This window comes from Bufo gargarizans, chromosome 8 (genome assembly GCF_014858855.1).
Source record: "Bufo gargarizans isolate SCDJY-AF-19 chromosome 8, ASM1485885v1, whole genome shotgun sequence".
NCBI classification, from domain to species: Eukaryota; Metazoa; Chordata; class Amphibia; order Anura; family Bufonidae; genus Bufo; species Bufo gargarizans.
This window is the reverse complement of record NC_058087.1, coordinates 190,112,178-190,134,058: the sequence shown is the minus strand read 5'-3', so window position 1 is coordinate 190,134,058 and position 21,881 is coordinate 190,112,178. Positions and strand designations below refer to the sequence as shown.

General features: G+C 46.9%; 1 protein-coding gene across 2 annotated transcripts in view; it reads right to left on the bottom strand.

The window, feature by feature from the left end:
- FBXL16 (F-box and leucine rich repeat protein 16) overlaps positions 1 to 21,881 on the bottom strand; it is a 64,874-nt gene that overhangs the window by 11,068 nt on the left and 31,925 nt on the right. The gene's annotated exons all lie outside the window — the stretch shown is intronic.

The window sequence follows — 21,881 nt, the reverse complement described above, 5'->3', positions numbered from 1 at the left end:
ACTTTTAAGAATTCGTCTAAACCCTTTTTGAAACCGTCCCCCGTTCTTGCTGTGACCACGTCCTGAGGAGTCTATTCCACAAATTCACCGTTCTTACAGTAAAGAAGCTTTGACGCTTCTGGAGACTGAACTTTTTCCTCTCCAGTCGGAGGCAGTGCCCCCTCGTCTTCTGAGGACATTTTACATGGAACAGATTTTCCCTGTATTTTTTGTATGGCCTATTTATATACTTGTACAGGTCAATCATGTCCCCCCTTAGACGTCTCTTCTCAAGACTAAATAAATTCAATTATTTTAATCTTTCCCCATACCTCAGACCCTCCATGCCCCTTATCAGTTTGGTCGCTCTCCTCTGTACTCTCTCCAGCTCCAGGGCATCCTTTCTATGGCCTGGTGCCCAGAACTGAACTGCATATTCCAGATGAGGCCGCACCAGCGCTTTGTAAAGTGGTAATATCACATCCCTGCCCCGCGAGTCCATGCCTCGTTTAATGCATGACAATATCCTGGTGGCCTTAGAAGCAGCTGATTGACATTGTGCTGTCATTTAATCTACCATCTACAGGGACACCCAAATCCTTCTCTATAAGTGACTCTCCCAGTGTTACATCCCCTAGGAAAGGCTTCCTCAAACTGCGGCTGTTGCAAAACTACGACTCCCAGCATGCCCGAACAGCCTACAGGTATCTGCCTACAGCAGGGCATTGTGGGAGTTGTAGTTTTACAATAGCTCTGTGTGCTTTTATTGTGTCAAAAAAACGATTTGATACATATGCAAATTAACCTGAGGTGAGTCCTGTCTCTGAGATGAGTCACGTACAGGACTCATCTCGGGTTAATTTGCATATAGATCAAAGCACACAGAGCTATGGGGACTGGATATTGCGGCTGTGCTAGCGGCCATCTAGCAACCCATGCCCTCAGCTCAATACAAAATACCGGTGACAGGTTCCCTAAGTGAATTTCTAAAATAGCATAACCATGTGACTCGGGAACTATCCCTGTATTATATCATATCAGTTATGACTGGAGTTGCCCTTTAAGCTCCCAGAAAACCTCTTTAAAGCTCCGTCCGGCAGCAGGGACACAGACAGAAACCTGGGACCTTCCCGCATCCAGACGCCCGCTCTCCGTGGTCCTGAAACTCTGCTTTCTGGCAATACTACTGCTGCTGCTAAAGCTTGTGCAGCCATGACTGCGCTCTGAGCATGCTGGGAGTTGTAGTCTTACAAAGAATAGAGAGGCAGCCACAGGCTGCTATCATTACTGACAGTACATGTGATTTCTATCCAAACCAGCAATAGTCAGGGGGCCCCGCCAGCAACAAGCGGTTGGTTGGCTGAAAGAAACAACCCTAGTGGCAGACATACAGCCTGCGGAGCAGGTTCAGCGGCGCAGGGGCCCCGGGGGGCCCTTCTCAGCTGTAGATCAGTAGCAGAGGTGTCTAGGCTGCACCGCCAAGTGATGGGCTATGGGGTGGAGCTTAGCGGTGTGATGGTGGCACCCAGAAATACCAAATCCGCCCCACCCTAGAGTGCTAGCTCCTGGGAAACACATGGTGCCCTGTTTTTAGGAGTCAGAGCTCAGACCCGAATGCACTTTGGGGACACATTTGCTTCCCTTTGTTCGCCCATTTTTTTTTAGATAAAGGGATCCATCCAACTATACATTCCCTTTAAGACTCTGCTGTGCGCGCTATAGAGAGCAGTATAGATAAATATAAGATCCGTGCGGATTAGGATAACACAATGGATGGGGGCGGCCATGTTTATAGCGGTAGTAAAAAGGATGAATGCACAGAGTGACGCCTTTTATCAGTAAACCCTGGGGGCAGCGAGACAGCCGATCAGACCGGTTACATAATGCACGCTCTCTAGTATGGCGGACGTGTAAAAGGGGCATACAGCAGATGTTCTGGGTACAATTAACCCTTTCCTCAGTCCAGATGACTGGGGAACAATCCTACATCTGCCTGTCCTTAGGTCTCCATCCAGAGATTTCCCAATCTACAGGACTATGAATTTCTGTGAATTAAAGGGATTGTACCAGCAGAGCTGTAAAACATTCGTCTGTGTAGATCTCTTATAAAGGATAAAATCGTGGGGTCTCGTTTTTGGGAGAGGCTTCATTCACACGTTATTATCAGCATTTTGGCCGAGTCAGATTTCAGGTAGACTTGGAAGAAGAGGGAGGAGCTGCTTGTGGGAAACACAGCTATGCTGACACCTGTGGTGAAAAGAGGTACTGCGCCATGCAAGCCTCATCTGCAATAGGTGTTATAGGAAATGAGCTGGGCGAGGTCTGTGAGGCGAGAGGCTGCATGTGGTGTCACACAGAGATCGTAGTAAATAACACAGAGAGGATTTCTACCCCCATTATACCAGGTACTTTCGGAGATGATGGGTGTTATAATCACGGGAACATTGAGTGTGCACCTGATAGACATAGAGTAAGGCATGCAGGGTGGAGGGTGCGCCCCCTCCATGTAATTACAAGGCGATCTCAATTATCTCATCTTCCCACTGACCCTACAGATGACGCCTCCGGAGGAGGAGACCCCGGCGCAGAGACCAAAGAGCTGAATGTCAACTGAGGGTATAATGTACCGTTATCTGCAGGACCCGGGTGCGGTCACCGTGTCCAAGCCTATCATACTGGCCATAGACCTTACAGGGAACTTTCCCGTTGGGCCGATGCCCAGGGGGCCGCCTGAGCCCTCCTCACCGCCGGTCAGTGGGAGTTTTTGGGGATGTATTTTCTGATGGACTGTGGTAATTGGCTCTGGTAGGGCGGTATAATGTGCCGCAATATGGTATTTCTGGCCCTGCCTTCCATCAGTTTGTACCCGATTACAAAACGGGGCCACTTTAAGTTCCCAGTCCGCCCCTGCATGTGATACTGTCTGCTGAGCTGTGTATCTAATCCTCTCCTGTGTGATACTGTCTGCTGAGCTGTGTATCTAATCCTATCCTGTGTGATACTGTCTGCTGAGCTGTGTATCTAATCTTATCCTGTGTGATACTGTCTGCTGAGCTGTGTATCTAATCCTCTCCTGTGTGATACTGCCTGCTGAGCTGTGTATCTAATCCTCTCCTGTGTGATACTGTCTGCTGAGCTGTGTATCTAATCCTATCCAGTGTGATACTGTCTGCTGAGCTGTGTATCTAATCCTATCCTGTGTGATACTGTCTGCTGAGCTGTGTATCTAATCCTCTCCTGTGTGATACTGTCTGCTGAGCTGTGTATCTAATCCTATTCTGTGTGATACTGTCTGCTGAGCTGTGTATCTAATCCTGTCCTGTGTGATACTGACTGCTGAGCTGTGTATCTAATCCTATCCTGTGTAATACAGTCTGCTGAGCTGTGTATCTAATCCTATCCTGTGTGATACTGTCTGCTGAGCTGTGTATCTAATCCTGTCCTGTGTGATACTGTCTGCTGAGCTGTGTATCTAATCCTATCCTGTGTGATACTGTCTGCTGAGCTGTGTATCTAATCCTATTCTGTGTGATACTGTCTGCTGAGCTGTGTATCTAATCCTATCCTGTGTGATACTGCCTGCTGAGCTGTGTATCTAATCCTCTCCTGTGTGATACTGTCTGCTGAGCCGTGTATCTAACCCCATCATGTGTGATACGGTCTGCTGAGCTGTGTATCTAATCCTGTCCTGTGTGATACTGTCTGCTGAGCTGTGTATCTAATCCTATCCTGTGTGATACTGTCTGCTGAGCCGTGTATCTAATCCTATCCTGTGTGATACTGCCTGCTGAGCTGTGTATCTGACCCCATCATGTGTGATACAGTCCACAGGTTGCAGGGTGTTTGGGGTCCCTCATTAGACTCTGACACCCTGAGATGCCGACGTTTTCCTTCCTGGCAGCGCCGCCCGGAGCCGCGGTGTGTGGGAGCGTTCTCTTCCGACAGAAGATGGCAGAGTGTCAGCCGAGAGGAAGATGTGGGAGGAGAGCTGGCGGGAGCCGTGGATGTGTGGGAGCAGGAGACGATAATAGGACGGATGATGTCAGCACACTCCGCCGCCGCACAGGCCGCATTGTGCCGCTCCCCTGGGGGTTCGGGGAATAGCTGCCGCCTCCCCTAGGGACTGTTCACACACGACACCTGCCGGGCTCCATTCTCCACTCAGTCCTTGTCGTCCACTACGAACCCCCGAAACCAAGCGGACGACAGGAACCAGTAGACAAGACCGCGGGCGACACAACGGGGCGAGGGGTTCCTGCACCAAGGGCAAAGATTCGGTTAGCTGGGGACACATGGATGCGGTTGGCCATCTAAGGTGTATACGTGTCTCCGGGGGGAGGGAAGAGACCAATTCTCAGGTATCATCCGCTCATACCGCCCCCATGACAACGCTTTCTGTGCCGCAACACTGTAGCCCTGTCACAGCCCACATCACTGTCCACACAGCAGCCATCAAGAACGGCGGATGACATGGGACAAGAAGTGTTGTCATAGGGAGACCGGAGGAGAGCCGCTACAAGCGCCACGGCCGTCATCTCAAGGCGTAATATATCCACATGGGAATAAAGCAGTGAAGCAGTCTCTTCTGCGCCTTTATTGTGCGTCACTGCACCTTTAAGAGGATTTTTCTGTCAGACTTCGTGTTGGTTTCACTTGACAGCTTTCCTCACAGTTTCTTAATGTGGCGGCTGCAGCGCGAGGCTCCGATTCCTGCTCTGCGTTCTTACATAAATGGATTGTCGGCCATTTTGCTTTCAGCGCCATTTCTCATGAATATTTAAGCCCTAAAAAACCCTTTTTTTTTAATAATTCTCCACCAAACTCCGTTCCAGGTAATTTTGGAATATGTCTTTATAGTAGTCAGAGCTCCTGTTTCCTGATACAGAGCTCCAAATCCTCTGCATCGACGTGGAGTGCCATGATAAACTTTTGTCTCCCTGCGGTCACCACTAGAGGGAGCTCAAGAGCTTACTGCATACAGATTTACCATAGAGGTCAATGTGTAAACAGTCTACAGTAAGCGCCGCAGCTCCCTCTGGTGGTGACAGTCTGCATTTTCTCATGTAATTCTATGTGTATGCAGAGGATTTTTGCCCAAACTCTGACCTTCATGAACATATGGGATCAAATAATGTTTTGGGGTGGATGTTCACTTTACTCGGGATATAAAAAATCCCCAGTCAATAATATCCCAGAGCGGCAGTTTAATGATCGATATGGCTGCCAGTTTTCCTACAGCCGCAGATGCCACGTGTGCCACCCAGCTTTCCAAGAAAAAGAAGTAGTTGACAAGAGGATGATGAAGTAGTCTTCCTTACTTGAGACTTTTCCGTTAACGGGTTTTGCAAGGTACAAACATGGCTGCTTTCATTCAAAAACAGCGCCACACCTGGTCACCATGTGTGGTATCGCAGTGGAATCCATGGTGGACCCTCTGACTTCTGCAGATGTAAATGTTGTGGACCCGCACATAGATGCAGCCATCTTCATGCCAAGGTTTCCAATCTGTGCCTCGTGGACTCCTTGCCAGATTTTAAGCAGATTCCAAGTGGATTTAGAAAACAAAAGGCACTGAAATTTGCATGGAAAATCCACCATGTGGGGGGGACCCTTGGGCGGATTTCCATGCGGATTTTAGAGCTTCTGCAAGGAATTTGCTCTCAATTCTCCCCAGTGGTATAAACCACGACCATCCTTTACAGACTACAAACTACACTGCACAACGATGTACATGCCCGAACAGCGCCACCCGACATGTGGCCATCGCTGGTACTGCAGGTGCTTATTTTTTTCTTGTTACATATGCCCGAACAGCGCCACCCGACATGTGGCCATCGCTGGTACTGCAGGTGCTTATTTTTTTCTTGTTACATATTTAGATGGACGTCTTCTAGGTGATCAATTAGGCTATTTTCACACTTGCGGCAGAGGAATCCGGCAGGCAGTTCCGTTGCCGAAACTGCCTGCCGGATCCGTCAAAACGTATGTCAACTGATGGCATTTGTAAGACTGATCAGGATCCTGATCCGTTTTACAAATGCATTCAAATGCCGGATCCGTCTTGCCAGTGTCATCCGGAAAAAAAAACGGATCTGGCATTTATTTTTTTCAATTTTTTTTTCGGTCTGCGAGGAAGGTCGGATCCTGCATTGCGGTATTTTGAATGCCGGACCCGGCACTAATACATTCCTATGGAAAAAAAATTAAAAGACTGAACTAAAGACATCTTGATGCATCCTGAACAGATTACTCTCCATTCAGAATGCATGGGGATATACCTGATCAGTTATTTTCCAGAATTGAGCCCCTAGGACGGAACTCAGTGCCGGAAAAGAAAAACGCAAGTGTGAAAGTACCTCTTAGATGGTTATTTGTAATATCGTTAAGTGACAGTTGTCAGAGACCTCAGGGTTAAAGGTCACCCTCTAATTGCTCCAATTTCCTGTGGGCTGATGCTTTAGGCCAGATGAATAATGAATGAAGTATTGAGCCTTTTTTTCCCCATATCTTGGATTTTTTTCTCCAGGAATACGTATTCGTCCGGACTTAAAGAGGACCTTTCACCAGAATAAAAGTATCCAAACTGACTATACAGACGTGTAGAGCGGCGCCCAGGGATCCCCCTGCACTTACTGTTATACCTGGGCGCCGCTCCGTTCTCCGGTTATAGCCTCCGGTATGTTCGTAGTTAGGCTCCACCCAGGGGAACCTGCCGCGGTCTCCTTCTCCTATGCTGTAGCGCTGGCCAATCGCAGCGCTCAGCTCATAGCCACTGATCGGCCTGTGACCGCAGAGCTGAAAGCAGTGCAGGACCGGTGTAGCTTCTGGCTTCCAGGCACAACAGCCTCAGCACATCATGGCAACGTCTCACCTGGCACACCAAATAGGTTCTGGGGAGCTTGGGGGGCCCATGGAAGAGGCGGTATCAGTGGAAAAGGAGGAGGAGGAGAAGAAGAGGCAGGCCCACATGCAATCCTTGGCGGTAACACCAAATCCACACGGGTGCCACGGGTTGCATGCTTAACGGCCGTTAGGTACACCCAGTGGGCAGTAAAAGTTATGTACATTCCCTGCCCGTGTTTGCTAGAACACGTGTCTGTGGTCAGATGTATCTTGGCACCGACACTGTGTGCCAGAGATATAATAACTTGCTGCTGAACGGGCCATATAGTTCATGGATGCCCTTCTGGGAGAAAGATTTCATTCCTGGTACCTTCCAATGCGGTGTTCCAATGGCCACAAATTTTCTAAAGGCCTCCGAGTCCACCAATTTATATGGCAGTAGTTGGTGGGCTAGCAGTACCGACAAGCTAGCGGTCAGCCGTTGGGCAAGAGGATTATCCGGCGTCATCATTTTTTTTATGTTCGAACATTTGGGCCACGGAAGCCTGCTTGTGCCAGAGGAACGCAATGACAGCACGGTGGAAGGTGGAGGACAAATCGGAGGAGAGAGGAGAAGGAGGGAGAAGAGGCAGGACGTGGACCACCGGGAGTGTGGCTTTGAGGGTTCTGACCTTGTTGCTCCCACTGGGCTCGATGACAGGAGGCCAGGTGCCTTCTTAAGGCGGTCGTCCCTAGGTGAGTGTTTGGCTTTCCGCAACTTATGCGTTGACTGCAGAGGTTGCAGATGGAAACACTATTATCAGCAGCTGACACAGTAAAAAAAGCCTACACTGCGGAGCCACGTGTCGGCGTACTGGGAGCGCAAGATGTGACCGTGCATGGTGGATCGCTCGTTCCAGATACATTTGCAGTCTGCTTTTTGCCTCCTGTGCACTGTGCATTTTGCCTGCTTCTCCTTCCTAACTGCTGCTCCATCTCTCCCTCTGAACTCCCCTCCTCTTCCTCTCTTGTGGGCACCCACGTGACGTCCATTGACACGTCATCATCGTCACCTTCACCACCACTGACATTAGAGATCTCGGAGTAGGCAGCAACAGCGGGGACCTCCCTCCTTGGGATGATCTGGGTACTGTTATCAGACCGCTGGGTGGCGGCCGTTGCTACCTCCTCATCCAATGCCAAAAATGGCTGCGCATCGGTAAGGTCTGGGAATGGATGGGAAAATAATTCCTCTGACTCGAGTGGAGGGGCTATGGTGGTGGTGGTGTCTTTGGGGGTGCACACAGCAGAGGATGAGGAGGGTTCAAAAGCGGTAGGCTGAGTTAGCCACTCAACCAACTCTGGTGCACCCTTTGAAGTTATTGTACGCGCCTTCTACAACTTCCCACTTAGGCTCTGGCCTAATGCACCTGCCCAACCATTCCTGCGGAACGGTCTGCCTGTCATTTTCTAAATGACCCTCTGCCTAAGTCCTCAATCAGTATTTGTCGGAAACAGGTGAATAGCAACCCTCAATCAGGATTTGGCAGAAACAGGTATATAGCACCCCTCAATCAGTATTTGTCGGAAACAGGTGAATAGCAACCCTCAATCAGGATTTGGCAGAAACAGGTATATAGCACCCCTCAATCAGTAATTGGTGGAAACAGGTATATAGCACCCCTCAATCAGTAATTGGTGGAAACAGGTATATAGCACCCCTCAATCAGTATTTGTCGGAAACAGGTATATAGCCCCCCTCAATCAGTATTTTGTGGAAGAACGTATATATCACCCCTCAATCAGTAATTGGTGGAAACAGGTATAAAGCACCCCTCAATCAGTATTTGTCGGAAACAGGTATATAGCTCCCCTCAATCAGGATTTTGTGGAAGCAGGTGTATCACAGCCCTCAATCAGTATTTAGTGGAAAAAGGTATATAGCACCCCTCAATCAGTATTTGGCGGAAACTGGTATATAGCTCCCCTCAATCAGGATTTTGTGGAAAAAAGTATAAAGCACCCCTCAATCAGTATTTGGTGGAAATAGGTATATGGCACACCTCAATCAGTATTTTCTGGAAGCAGGTGTATTGCAGCCCTCAATCAATATTTGGTAGAATCAGGTGTATAGCATTTCTCAATTAGTATTTAGCAGAAACAGGTATATAGCACCCCTCAATCAGTATTTGGCGGAAACAGGTATATAGCCCCCCTCAATCAGTATTTGGCGGAAACAGGTATATAGCACCCCTCAATCAGTATTTTGTGGAAACAGGTATATGGCACCCTCAATCAGTATTTTGTGGAAACAGGTATATAGCACCCCTCAATCAGTATTTTGTGGAAACAGGTATATCTCACCCCTCAATCAGTATTTTGTGGAAGAAGGTATATAGCACCCCTCAATCAGTATTTGGCAGATACAGGTATATGGCACACCTCAATCCGTATTTGGTAGAAGGTATTTAGCACCCCTCAATCCGTATTTTGTGGAAACAGGTATATAGCAACCATCAATCAGTATTTGGTGGAAGAAGGTATATGGCACCCCTCAATCAGTATTTGGCGGAAACAGGTATATAGCAACCATCAATCAGTATTTTGTGGAAGAAGGTATATAGCACCCCTCAATCAGTATTTGGCAGAAATAGGTATATAGCACCCCTCAATCAGTATTTTATGGAAGCAGGTGTATCGCAGCCCTCAATCAGTATTTGGTGGAAGAAGGTATATAGCACCCCTTAATCAGTATTTGGCGGAAACAGGTATATGGCACACCTCAATCAGCATTTTGTGGAAGACGGTATAAAGCACTCCTCAATCAATATTTGGCGGAAACAGGTATATAGCACACCTCATTCGGTATTTGGCGGGAATAGGTATATAGCACCCCTCAATCAGTATTTGGCAGAAAAAGGTATATAGCACCCCTCAATCAGTATTTGGTGGAAACAGGTATATAGCACCCCTCAATCAGTATATGGTGAAAGAAGGTATATAGCAATAGCACCCCTCAATCAGTATTTTGTGGAAGGACGTATATGGCACCCTTCAATCAGTATTTGGTGGAAACAGGTGTATCGCAGCCCTCAATCAGTATTTGGTGGAAGAGGGTATATAGCACCCTTCAATCAGTATTTGGCGGAAACTGGTATATAGCACCCTTCAATCAGTATTTGGCGGAAACTGGTATATAGCACCCATCAATCAGTATTTGGTGGAAACAGGTATATAGCACCCCTCAATCAGTATTTAGTGGAAGCAGGTGTATCGCAGCACTCAATCAGTATTTGGTGGAAGAAGGTATATAGCACCCCTCAATCAGTATTTAGTGGAAGAAGGTATATGGCACCCCTCAATCAGTATTTGGTGGAAACAGGTATATAGCACCCCTCAATCAGTATTTGGCGGAAATAGGTATATAGCACCCCTCAATCAGTATTTTGTGGAAGAAGGTATATAGCCCCCCTCAATCAGTATTTGGCAGAAACTGGTATAAAGCACCCCTCAATCAGTATTTGGCAGAAACTGGTATAAAGCACCCCTCAATCAGTATTTGGCGGAAACTGGTATATAGCACCCATCAATCAGTATTTGGCAGAAATAGGTATATAGCACCCCTCAATCAGTATTTTGTGGAAGCAGGTGTATCGCAGCCCTCAATCAGTATTTGGTGGAAGAAGGTATATAGCACCCCTCAATCAGTATTTAGTGGAAGAAGGTATATGGCACCCCTCAATCAGTATCTTGTTGAATAAGGTATATAGCACCCCTCAATCAGTATTTGGCGGAAACAGGTATATGGCACACCTCAATCCGTATTTAGTAGAAGAAGGTATATAGCACCCCTCAATCAGTATTTTGTGGAAGAACGTATATAGCACACCTCAATCAGTATTTGGCAGAAACAGGTATATGGCACCCCTCAATCAGTATTTGGCGGAAACAGGTGTATCGCAGCCCTCAATCAGTATTTGGTGGAAGAGGGTATATAGCAGCCCTCAATCAGTATCTGGTGGGAACAGGTATATAGCACCCCTCAATCAGTATTTGGCAGAAACTGGTATATAGCACCCCTCAATCAGTATTTGGTGGAAACAGGTATATAGCACCCTTCAATCAGTATTTGGCGGAAACTGGTATATAGCACCCCTCAATCAGTATTTTGTGGAAGCAGGTGTATCGCAGCACTCAATCAGTATTTAGTGGAAGAAGGTATATGGCACCCCTCAATCAGTATCTTGTTGAATAAGGTATATAGCACCCCTCAATCAGTATTTGGCGGAAACAGGTATATGGCACACCTCAATCCGTATTTAGTAGAAAAAGGTATATAGCACCCCTCAATCAGTATTTTGTGGAAGAACGTATATAGCACACCTCAATCAGTATTTGGCAGAAACAGGTATATGGCACCCCTCAATCAGTATTTGGCGGAAACAGGTATATAGCACCCCTCAATCAGTATTTGGTGGAAACAGGTATATAGCACCCCTCAATCAGTATTTGGCAGAAACTGGTATATAGCACCCCTCAATCAGTATTTTGTGGAAACAGGTGTATCGCAGCCCTCAATCAGTATTTGGTGGAAGAAGGTATATAGCACCCCTCAATCAGTATTTAGTGGAAGAAGGTATATGGCACCCCTCACTCAGTATTTGGCGGAAACTGGTATATAGCACCCCTCAATCAGGATTTTGTGGAAGAAGGTATATAGCACCCCTCAACCAGTATTTGGCAGAAACAGGTGTATCGCAGCCCTCAATCAGTATTTGGTGGAAGGTATATAGCAATAGCACCTATCAATCAGTATTTTGTGGAAGAAGGTATATAGTACCCCTCAATCAGTAATTGGAGGAAACAGGTATATAGCAATAGCACCCCTCAATCAGTATTTGGTGGAAGAAGGTATATAGCAATAGCATCTCTCAATCAGTATTTTGTGGAAGAAGGTATATAGTACCCCTCAACCAGTAATTGGAGGAAACAGTAATTAGTTACTCCAATAGCGTTTGTCCCTCTATCTAGCTGCGGTATCGCAGCAGAACCGCACACAACTGCTGCACAATACAAATACACTATAATAGAATTTCTATTTTAGAAAGTATATTATAAGTATATCACACCTATCGATAGCACACTTATACTAGTCCTTAAAAGGACTTTTGTGGCCCTATTAGCTAGCGTTTGGTGTCCTTAACTGTCCCTGCTCCAAAATGCAACCTCTAGCTACTTTGGCAAAACCCATAATGTAAAATGGCGGCCAAATCGGGTTCTATTATAGAGTTGAGGGTGTGTCCATGTGCCGAAACGTCTCAATTGGCTGTCCTGTTCTACCTGATGGATGTGTCATGGGTAAAAGTTTGGCGTTATGCAAAAAAAATATGGCGCGTGCGAGTATCGCCATATGTTCGCATGTTCGAAGAATCGCGAACAAGCAAAGTTCGCCGCAAAACGACCGCCGGGCGAGCCGCAAGGCCATCTCTACATAGGAGCAGTATTATAGTTGTTATATTATTGGACATAGGGGAGTAGCAGTATGTTAATAGTCAGGACTGGCTGGAAGCAGGAAGGAGGCCCAGACATTATTGGTTGTAATTGCATCATCTTGCTCATTACATAACCCTGAAATATTTATTACTGATAATAGATCCTCTGCAGGTGCATGATTAACAGCTTTGTATTTCATTGAGGGTTTCTATTTCATGCTATGAGGTTGTAGTCACTGCAGAGAGCAGGGTTATTGTCTATCACGTCAGCCTGTGAGTCTCATACACTTTAATGGCAGGCAAACCTGAAAAACCTTCAGGTCATATCATATTTGCAGCCACCAAACACTTACTAGAAGTGCACAAATAGTCCCACAACATGGACAGTGACATACCAGAGGGGGATCAATGGCAAAAATTCCCACAAAAAATATGTATTTTAATCAGGGGCCATTTTTATGCGTCTTAAATGGAAACTCTCAAAAATGTGCCCTGCTGAAGGACCATTCTTTGTTCTGGGTGGTGGCAGATATGTGTGGGCTGGCATGAGGAAATTCAATTACACATGGTCGTCACAGGTGTTGAATTCCTCCGAGATCCATGCCTCATTCATTTTTAGAAATGTGAGGTAGTCCGCACTGTCGTGAGCTAGGCGAGTGCGCTTATCTGCCACGATCCCCCCTGCTGCGCTGAACGTCCTTTCGGACAGGACACTGGACAAGGGGCAAGCCAAAAGTTCCATGGCAAATTGTGCCAGCTCTGGCCACAGGTCAAGATGCATACTCAGTAGTCAAGGGGTTCCTCGCTTCTCTGAGTGTCCACATCGGCCGTTAACACGATGTAGTCGGACACCTGTCGGTCTAGGCGTTCCCGGAGGCTGGATCCGCAGGGCGGCTGTCGATGGGTTGGCTGCAAGAATGATCTCATATCCGAAGTGACCAACATATCTTCAAACCGCCCTCTTTTTGCAGGCGCGGTATGATTGGTACCCGTACCTGTTTCGCTGTGGGTGGAAATTCCTCTGCCAGCGCCCGCAACAGCAGAATGGAGCATCTCTCTCAGCAAGGCCTGGAAATGCTGCATTCTGACAGCCCTCTGTGATGCTGGTAACATGTCCACCATTTTGTGTTTGTACCGGGGGTCTAAGTACGTTGCCACCCAATACTGGTAGTTGCCCTTTATGCTTTTTATACGGGGTCCCTCTTCAAACACTGGAGCATGAAGGCCGCCATTTGCACTAAATTGGAAGCGGTGGAGCGCCCTTGCTCAACACCCAGGAGAATGTAGTCCTCAATCTCCTCTCCCCAGCCACGGAAAACACCAGGGATCCCTGAAAAGTTTAAAGTCCCCCTCAAAGACTGCTCTTCTTGCTCCTCCTCCTCCCCCCAGCCTACATCCTTCTCTGACTCCTCTTTAGACTCCTGATGACTTGTCTTCCTCCTCCTGCTCCTCGACAGCTTGATCAATGACATGACTCAATGCATGCTCCAGAAAAAAAGTTTAAGGTACGATATCACTAATGGTGCCCTGGCTGTGACTGACCAGTTTGAAGATCTCATCAAATGGCCGCAGAAGTGTGCATGCATCGCACATGAGCAGCCACTGGCCTGGTGAAAAGAAGCCAAGCTCCCCAGAAACTGTCCTGCTGCAGAGTTCGTACAGGTAGTCGTTAACGGCACGTTGCTGCTGGAGCAGCCTATCAAGCATACACAAGGCGGAGTTCCAGCACGTCGGGCTGTCACAAATCAGATGTCTGACGGGCAGGTGGTGTCGCCGCTGAACTTCAGCAAGGCGAGCCATGGCCGTGTAAGATCTTCTAAAATGCCACAAGACGTCCTGGACCCTAGGGACGCTGCACGACTAAGCTCAGGACGTGTGCCATGCATGGCACGTGTGTCATTTTGCCCTGTTTCAGCACGCTCAGCAGATTGGCACCGTTGTCGCACACTACTTTACCAACTGTCAAATTGAGCGGGGTTAGCCACTGATCGGCCTGTGACCACAGAGCTGAAAGCAGTGCAGGACCGGTGTGGCTCTTGGCTTCCAGGCACAACAGCCACAGCACAGCATGACGTCTCACCTGGCACGTCAAATAGTTTCTGGGGAGCATGGGGGGTGCAGCGGAAGAGGCGGTAGCAGTGGAAAAGGAGGAGTCAGTCAGGGAGGAGACAGAGGATGGAGTAGGAAGAGGAGAATGGTATATCAAACCCCTTAATCAGTATTTTGTGGAAGCAGGTGTATCGCAGGCCTCAATCAATATTTGGTGGAAGCAGGTATATCAAACCCCCTTAATCAGTATTTTGTGGAAGCAGGTACATAGATCCCCTTAATTAATATTTGGTGCAAGCAGGTATATTGCACCTCTCAATAACTATTTTGTGGAAGGAGGTATATCGCACCCCTCAATCTGTATTTTGTGGAAGTAGGTATATTAAACCCCTTAATCAGTATTTTGCATAAGCAGGTTTATCGCAGGCCTTAATCAATATTTGGTGGAAGCAGGTATATCAATCCCCTTAATCAGCATTTTGTGGAAGCAGGTATCTCGCAGGCCTCAATCAGTATTTGGTGGAAGCAGGTATATCAAACCACTTAATCAGTATTTTGTGAAAGCAGGTATATAGAACCCCTTAATCAATATTTGGTGAAAGCGGGTGTGTCGCACCGCTCAATCAGTATTTGGTGGAAGCAGGTATATCAAACCCCTGAATCAATATTTGGTGGAAGCAGGTATATCAAACCCCTCAATCTGTATTTTGTGGAAGCAGATATATCAAACACCTTAATCAGTATTTTGTGGAAGCAGGTGTATCCCAGGACTCAATCAATATTTGGTAGAAGCAGATATATCAAACACCTTAATCAGTATTTTTTGGAAGCCTGTGTTTTGCAGGCCTCAATAAATAATTGGTGGCAGCAGGTATATCAATCCCCTTAATCAGTATTTTGTGGAAGCAGGTATATCGCAGGCCTCAATCAGTATTTGGTGGAAGCAGGTATATCAAACCTCTTAATCAGTATTTTGTGAAAGCAGATATATTAAACACCTTAATCAGTATTTTGTGAAAGCAGGTGTATCGCAGGCCTCAATCAATATTTGGTGGAAGCAGGTATATCGCACCCCTCAATCTGTATTTTGTGGAAGCAGGTATATCAAACCTCTTAATCAATATTTTGCGGAAGCAGGTATATCATACGCCTCAATCAATATTTGGTGGAAGCAGGTACATCAATCCTCTTGATCACTATCTTGTGAAAGCAGGTGTATCGCAGGCCTCAATCAATATTTGGTGGAAGCAGGTATATCAAACCCCTTAATCAGTATTTTGTGAAAGCAGTTGTATCGCAGGCCTCAATAAATATTTGGTAAAAGCAGGTATATCAAACTCCTTAATCAGTATTTTTTGGAAGCAGGTGTATCGCAGGCCTCAATCAATAGTTGGTGGAAGCAGGTATATCAATCCTCCTTAATCAGTATTTTGTGGAAGCAGGTATATAGAACCCCTTAATCAATATTTGGTAGAAGCAGGTATATCGCACCCCTCAATCAGTATTTTGTGAAAGCAGGTATATAGAACCCCTTAATCAATATTTTGTACAAGCAGGTATATCGCACCCCTCAATCTGCATTTTGTGGAATCAGGTATATCAAACCCCTTAATCAATATTTGTTAGAAGCAGATATATCACACCCCTCAATCAGTATTGTGTGGAAACAAGTATATAGAACCCCTTAATCAATATTTTGTGCAAGCAGGTATATCGCACCCCTCAATCTGCATTTTGTGGAAGCAGGTATATAGAATCCCTTAATCAATATTTGGTGGAACCAGGTATATCGCACCCCTCAATCTGCATTTTGTGGAAGCAGGTATATAGAATCCCTTAATCAATATTTGGTGGAACCAGGTATATCGCACCCCTCAATCAGTATTTTGTGGAAACAGGTATATCAAACCCCTTAATCAGTATTTTGTGGAAGAAGGTATATTGCACCCCTTAATCAGTTTTTTCTGGGACAACAGGTATATCACACCTGTTGCAAATAGTTGTTCCAATAGCGCTATATACCTGTGGTATCGCAGCAGAACCGCACACAATTGCTGCACAATACAAATGCACTATATACTTTCTATGTTACAAAATATATTATAGGTAGCGTTTGGTGTCCCTAACAGTCTGTCCCTGCGTCACAAAGCAACCTCTCCCTACACTGGCAAATGGCTGCCAGATCGGGTTCTGTTATAGGGTGTGTGTAGGGGGGGGGGGGGGTGTCCATGTGCTGAAACGTCTCAATTGGCTGTCCTGTCCCACCTGAAGGATGAGTCATGTGTCAAAGTTCAGCGCAATGCAAAAGAATATGGTGCCAGCGGACATCGCCATATGTTTGCATGTTCGGCGAATGCGTAAAGTTCGCCGCGAAACGACCGCAAGGCCATCTCTACTAGACATTTCTACATGGATGGATTTAGGAACTAAGTATCAATAAGGTATGCAATTTTTTTTAAAGAAAATCTCAGTGGATCTGAAAGTTAGGACCATGAGGCACTGCAGTATGAGAGGGTGCATGAAGTGGGCGTGGCCTAATCACTGCTCTTCACTACTGTATGCGGGATTTAAAGAGACAGGCGCGCATGTTTTCTGATCATCGCCCATGCAATCATATTGTATGTGACATTACACGGAGCATTAAGGAGATGGGTAGGAATTCGCTAAAAGGCAATTGTACAATTTTCCACCACGATAGGGTTAGTTTAAAAAAAGCCATAGAGGAAAGTGAATTGACATGAATGCTGTAAGTCAATGAGAGCGATTCCGAGCCGGTTGGATCCAGAGAGACATCAGGCGACGACTGTTTACCATCCATCGGTCCCCGGGAGAGCGCGCTGAGTGAGGCAGCCTTGTGATTAGTCATTTTAAATGAGAATGACCTGACAGGGCCTGTGCTTTATGGTAACGACAGGCTTCCTGCTCGGGGCTGAATGGAGACATGGTTATGAATGAAAGGGGAGATGAGGTCATAGTGGAGCGGAATAATCTCACATGATGCCGTCCTCCTCTGAGCGCCTGGCGCCTTGCTGCTTCCATCCTCGAAGCTGAACATTGCAGCATCGTCAGGGGACTCGGGCGGTGGAAATACAACTGTGCCTCCTCAAGGAGTAACGCTGAGCACTTGGTTATTCCTCACAGGGCAGAAGTAAAGCAGCAGGTCTCCACCGGATGGAGGCGAATGATGCAGGAGCGCTGCTCTCTGCCCTACGTACATAAGGACCTCCCTGGGATGAACTCAGTGGAGCCCATCCAAAATAGTGTCATTGGCAATGCTTTGGAGGAAGTACCAAACCGTGTCCCTCACAGAGTCTCTGTCCCAGGAGGGGTGGAGAGGAACAATACGTGTTTGCTATGTTGACCTTTCAGTTTTTGGTGCCCCACCTCTGTGTTATGGACCTAACCCTCACCAAGATCAACTAGGCTTGATGCCTACACCTTGTGAGAACAAGGCCGGGCACCAAGGGTCAAGATGCAAAAGCAAAATTAGATCATAATATGCGAAGGAGGGATGATTGGGTATGATTGGATGGTGATGTCATCAGGAAAGCAGTGATGTCACACAGCCTATGTAGCAAGCCAGTCTGTTATTCGATGGTGATGTCATCAGGAAAGCAGTGATGTCATAAAGTCTATGTAGCAGGTCATTTTGTTATTGGATGGTGATGTCATCAGGATAGCAGTGATGTCTCACAGTCTATGTATCAGATCAGTCTGTGATTGGATGGTGATGTCATCAGGATAGCAGTGATGTCACACAGTCTATATATCAGGTCAGTCTGTGATTGGATGGTGATGTCATCAGGATAGCAGTGATGTCACACAGTCTATGTATCAGGTCAGTCTGTGATTGGATGATGATGTCATCAGGATAGCAGTGATGTCACACAGTCTATGTATCAGGTCAGTCTGTGATTGGATAATGATGTCATCAGGATAGCAGTGATGTCACACAGTCTATGTATCAGGTCAGTCTGTGATTGGATGGTGATGTCATCAGGATAGCAGTGATGTCATACAGTCTATGTAGCAGGTCATTCTGTGATTGGATGGTGATGTCATCAAGATAGCAGTGATGTCACACAGTCTATGTATCAGGTCAGTCTGTGATTGGATGGTGATGTCATCAGGATAGCAGTGATGTCATACAGTCTATGTAGCAGGTCATTCTGTGATTGGATGGTGATGTCATCAGGATAACAGTGATGTCACCCAGCCTAACAGGTCAGATCCAAGGAAACAAAAGAAGGCAAAGTTCAGAAAGGAACATTTATTATAAAAAATTAAATAAAATTGCCACATATAATGTGTTTTGGAGTCAGTCAATTTTATTACATTTTTAATAATAAATGTTCTTTTGTTTCCTTGGATCTATCCTCTGGCTTCTGTGTGGAGCGATGGACGAGGGGGCCGCCGTGGTCTCCTGTGACACACTCAGGCCCTTGCACAGCTCCATCCGGTGTTTCTATCCGGCGTAGCTGCTAATCTGGGAATGGTTTACGCCACGGAGCGCCTTGTGTTTTATACGTTTAGTATACGTAACAGGCCAGTCTGTGATTCTGTGTTGAGGTCATTAGGATAGCAGGGATGTCACACAGCAGGGCATTCTGTGAATGCATGGTGATGTCATCAAGAGAGGAGTGATGTCATACAGTCTATATAGCAGGCCAGTCAGTCATTGGATGGTGATGTCATCAGGAGAGCAGTGACCACACACAGTCTATGTAGCAGATCACTCTGTCATTGGATGGTGATGTCATCAGACAGCAGTGATGTCATACAGTCTATGCAGTAGATTATTCAGTGATCAGATGTCATGACTAGAGATGAGCGAAATTTATATTTTGAAATTTGTTCGCACTTTGTTTGTTGGTAAAAGGTGAATTGCGTTATGGATTCCGTTACCACGGACCATAACGCAATTCTATGCCTTTAGAGGCATTCCGTTATTCATTCCGTCATAGTAGAAGTCTATGGGCTGCAAAACGGATCTGTCCCGTTTCCGTTATGCAGGGGATGCATTCCTTTACAGAATTGCGTTATGGTCCGTGGTAACGAAATCCAAAACGCAATTCACTTTTTACCAACAAACGAAGTGTAAACAAATTTCATAAGCGGAAATTGGCTCATCTCGAGTCCTGCGCAGTCAGGTCACAGTCTATGCACCAGCTGGTCTAGGACTGGAAAGTGATGTCACACAGTCTATAAAGCAGGTCAGTATGTGATTGGATAATGACGGACACGCGGATGGGGAGGCTGCACTGTGACATGTGGTGATGTCATCAGGACGGCAGTGTTTATGTGACAACAGTTGTATGACGACTTCATGTATGACGGACAGGCCGGTATCTCCCAAAAATGACACTTGTGGAACATGTTTAACAGGAAAGGAAAACATTTTCAGTATTTTTAAAGTGAATGTACGAGGAAAGGTTTGTAAACCTGTGTATTAGGAGGAGGTGAGAGGTCAGTGTCCTGATACCTGTGTATTAGGAGGAGGTGAGAGGTCAGTTTCCTGATACCTGTGTATTAGGAGGAGGTGAGAGGTCAGTGTCCTGATACCTGTGTATTAGGAGGAGGTGAGAGGTCAGTGTCCTGATACCTGTGTATTAGGGGGAGGTGAGAGGTCAGTGTCCTGATACCTGTGTATTAGGGGGAGGTGAGAGGTCAGTGTCCTGATACCTGTGTATTAGGGGGAGGTGAGAGGTCAGTGTCCCGATACCTGTGTATTAGGAAGAGGTGAGAGGTCAGTGTCCCGATACCTGTGTATTAGGGGGGAGGTGAGAGGTCAGTGTCCCGTTACCTGTGTATTAGGAGGAGGTGAGAGGTTAGTGTCCCGATACCTGTGTATTAGGAGGAGGTGAGAGGTCAGTGTCCCGATACCTGTGTATTAGGAGGAGGTGAGAGGTCAGTGTCCTGATACCTGTGTATTAGGAGGAGGTGAGAGGTCAGTGTCCCGATACCTGTGTATTAGGGGGAGGTGAGAGGTCAGAGTCCCGATACCTGTGTATTAGGAGGAGGTGAGAGGTCAGTGTCCCGATACCTGTATATTAGGAGGAGGTGAGAGGTCAGTGTCCCGATACCTGTGTATTAGGAGGAGGTGAGAGGTCAGTGTCCCGATACCTGTGTATTAGGAGGAGGTGAGAGGTCAGTGTCCTGATACCTGTGTATTAGGAGGAGGTGAGAGGTCAGTGTCCTGTGTATTAGGAGGAGGTGAGAGGTCAGTGTCCCGATACCTGTATATTAGGAGGAGGTGAGAGGTCAGTGTCCCGATACCTGTGTATTAGGGGGAGGTGAGAGGTCAGTGTCCTGATACCTGTGTATTAGGGGGAGGTGAGAGGTCAGTGTCCTGTGTATTAGGAGGAGGTGAGAGGTCAGTGTCCTGTGTATTAGGAGGAGGTGAGAGGTCAGTGTCCTGTGTATTAGGAGGAGGTGAGAGGTCAGTGTCCTGTGTATTAGGAGGAGGTGAGAGGTCAGTGTCCTGTGTATTAGGAGGAGGTGAGAGGTCAGTGTCCTGTGTATTAGGGGGAGGTGAGAGGTCAGTGTCCTGTGTATTAGGAGGAGGTGAGAGGTCAGTGTCCTGTGTATTAGGAGGAGGTGAGAGGTCAGTGTCCTGATACCTGTGTATTAGGAGGTGAGAGGTCAGTGTCCCGATACCTGTGTATTAGGAGGTGAGAGGTCAGTGTCCCGATACCTGTGTATTAGGAGGAGGTGAGAGGTCAGAGTCCCGATACCTGTGTATTAGGAGGAGGTGAGAGGTCAGTGTCCCGATACCTGTATATTAGGAGGAGGTGAGAGGTCAGTGTCCCGATACCTGTGTATTAGGAGGAGGTGAGAGGTCAGTGTCCCGATACCTGTGTATTAGGAGGAGGTGAGAGGTCAGTGTCCTGATACCTGTGTATTAGGAGGAGGTGAGAGGTCAGTGTCCTGTGTATTAGGAGGAGGTGAGAGGTCAGTGTCCCGATACCTGTGTATTAGGGGGAGGTGAGAGGTCAGTGTCCCGATACCTGTATATTAGGAGGAGGTGAGAGGTCAGTGTCCCGATACCTGTGTATTAGGGGGAGGTGAGAGGTCAGTGTCCTGATACCTGTGTATTAGGGGGAGGTGAGAGGTCAGTGTCCTGTGTATTAGGAGGAGGTGAGAGGTCAGTGTCCTGTGTATTAGGAGGAGGTGAGAGGTCAGTGTCCTGTGTATTAGGAGGAGGTGAGAGGTCAGTGTCCTGTGTATTAGGAGGAGGTGAGAGGTCAGTGTCCTGTGTATTAGGGGGAGGTGAGAGGTCAGTGTCCTGTGTATTAGGAGGAGGTGAGAGGTCAGTGTCCTGTGTATTAGGAGGAGGTGAGAGGTCAGTGTCCTGTGTATTAGGAGGTGAGAGGTCAGTGTCCCGATACCTGTGTATTAGGAGGTGAGAGGTCAGTGTCCCGATACCTGTGTATTAGGGGGAGGTGAGAGGTCAGTGTACCGATACCTGTATATTAGGAGGAGGTGAGAGGTCAGTGTCCCGATACCTGTGTATTAGGGGGAGGTGAGAGGTCAGTGTCC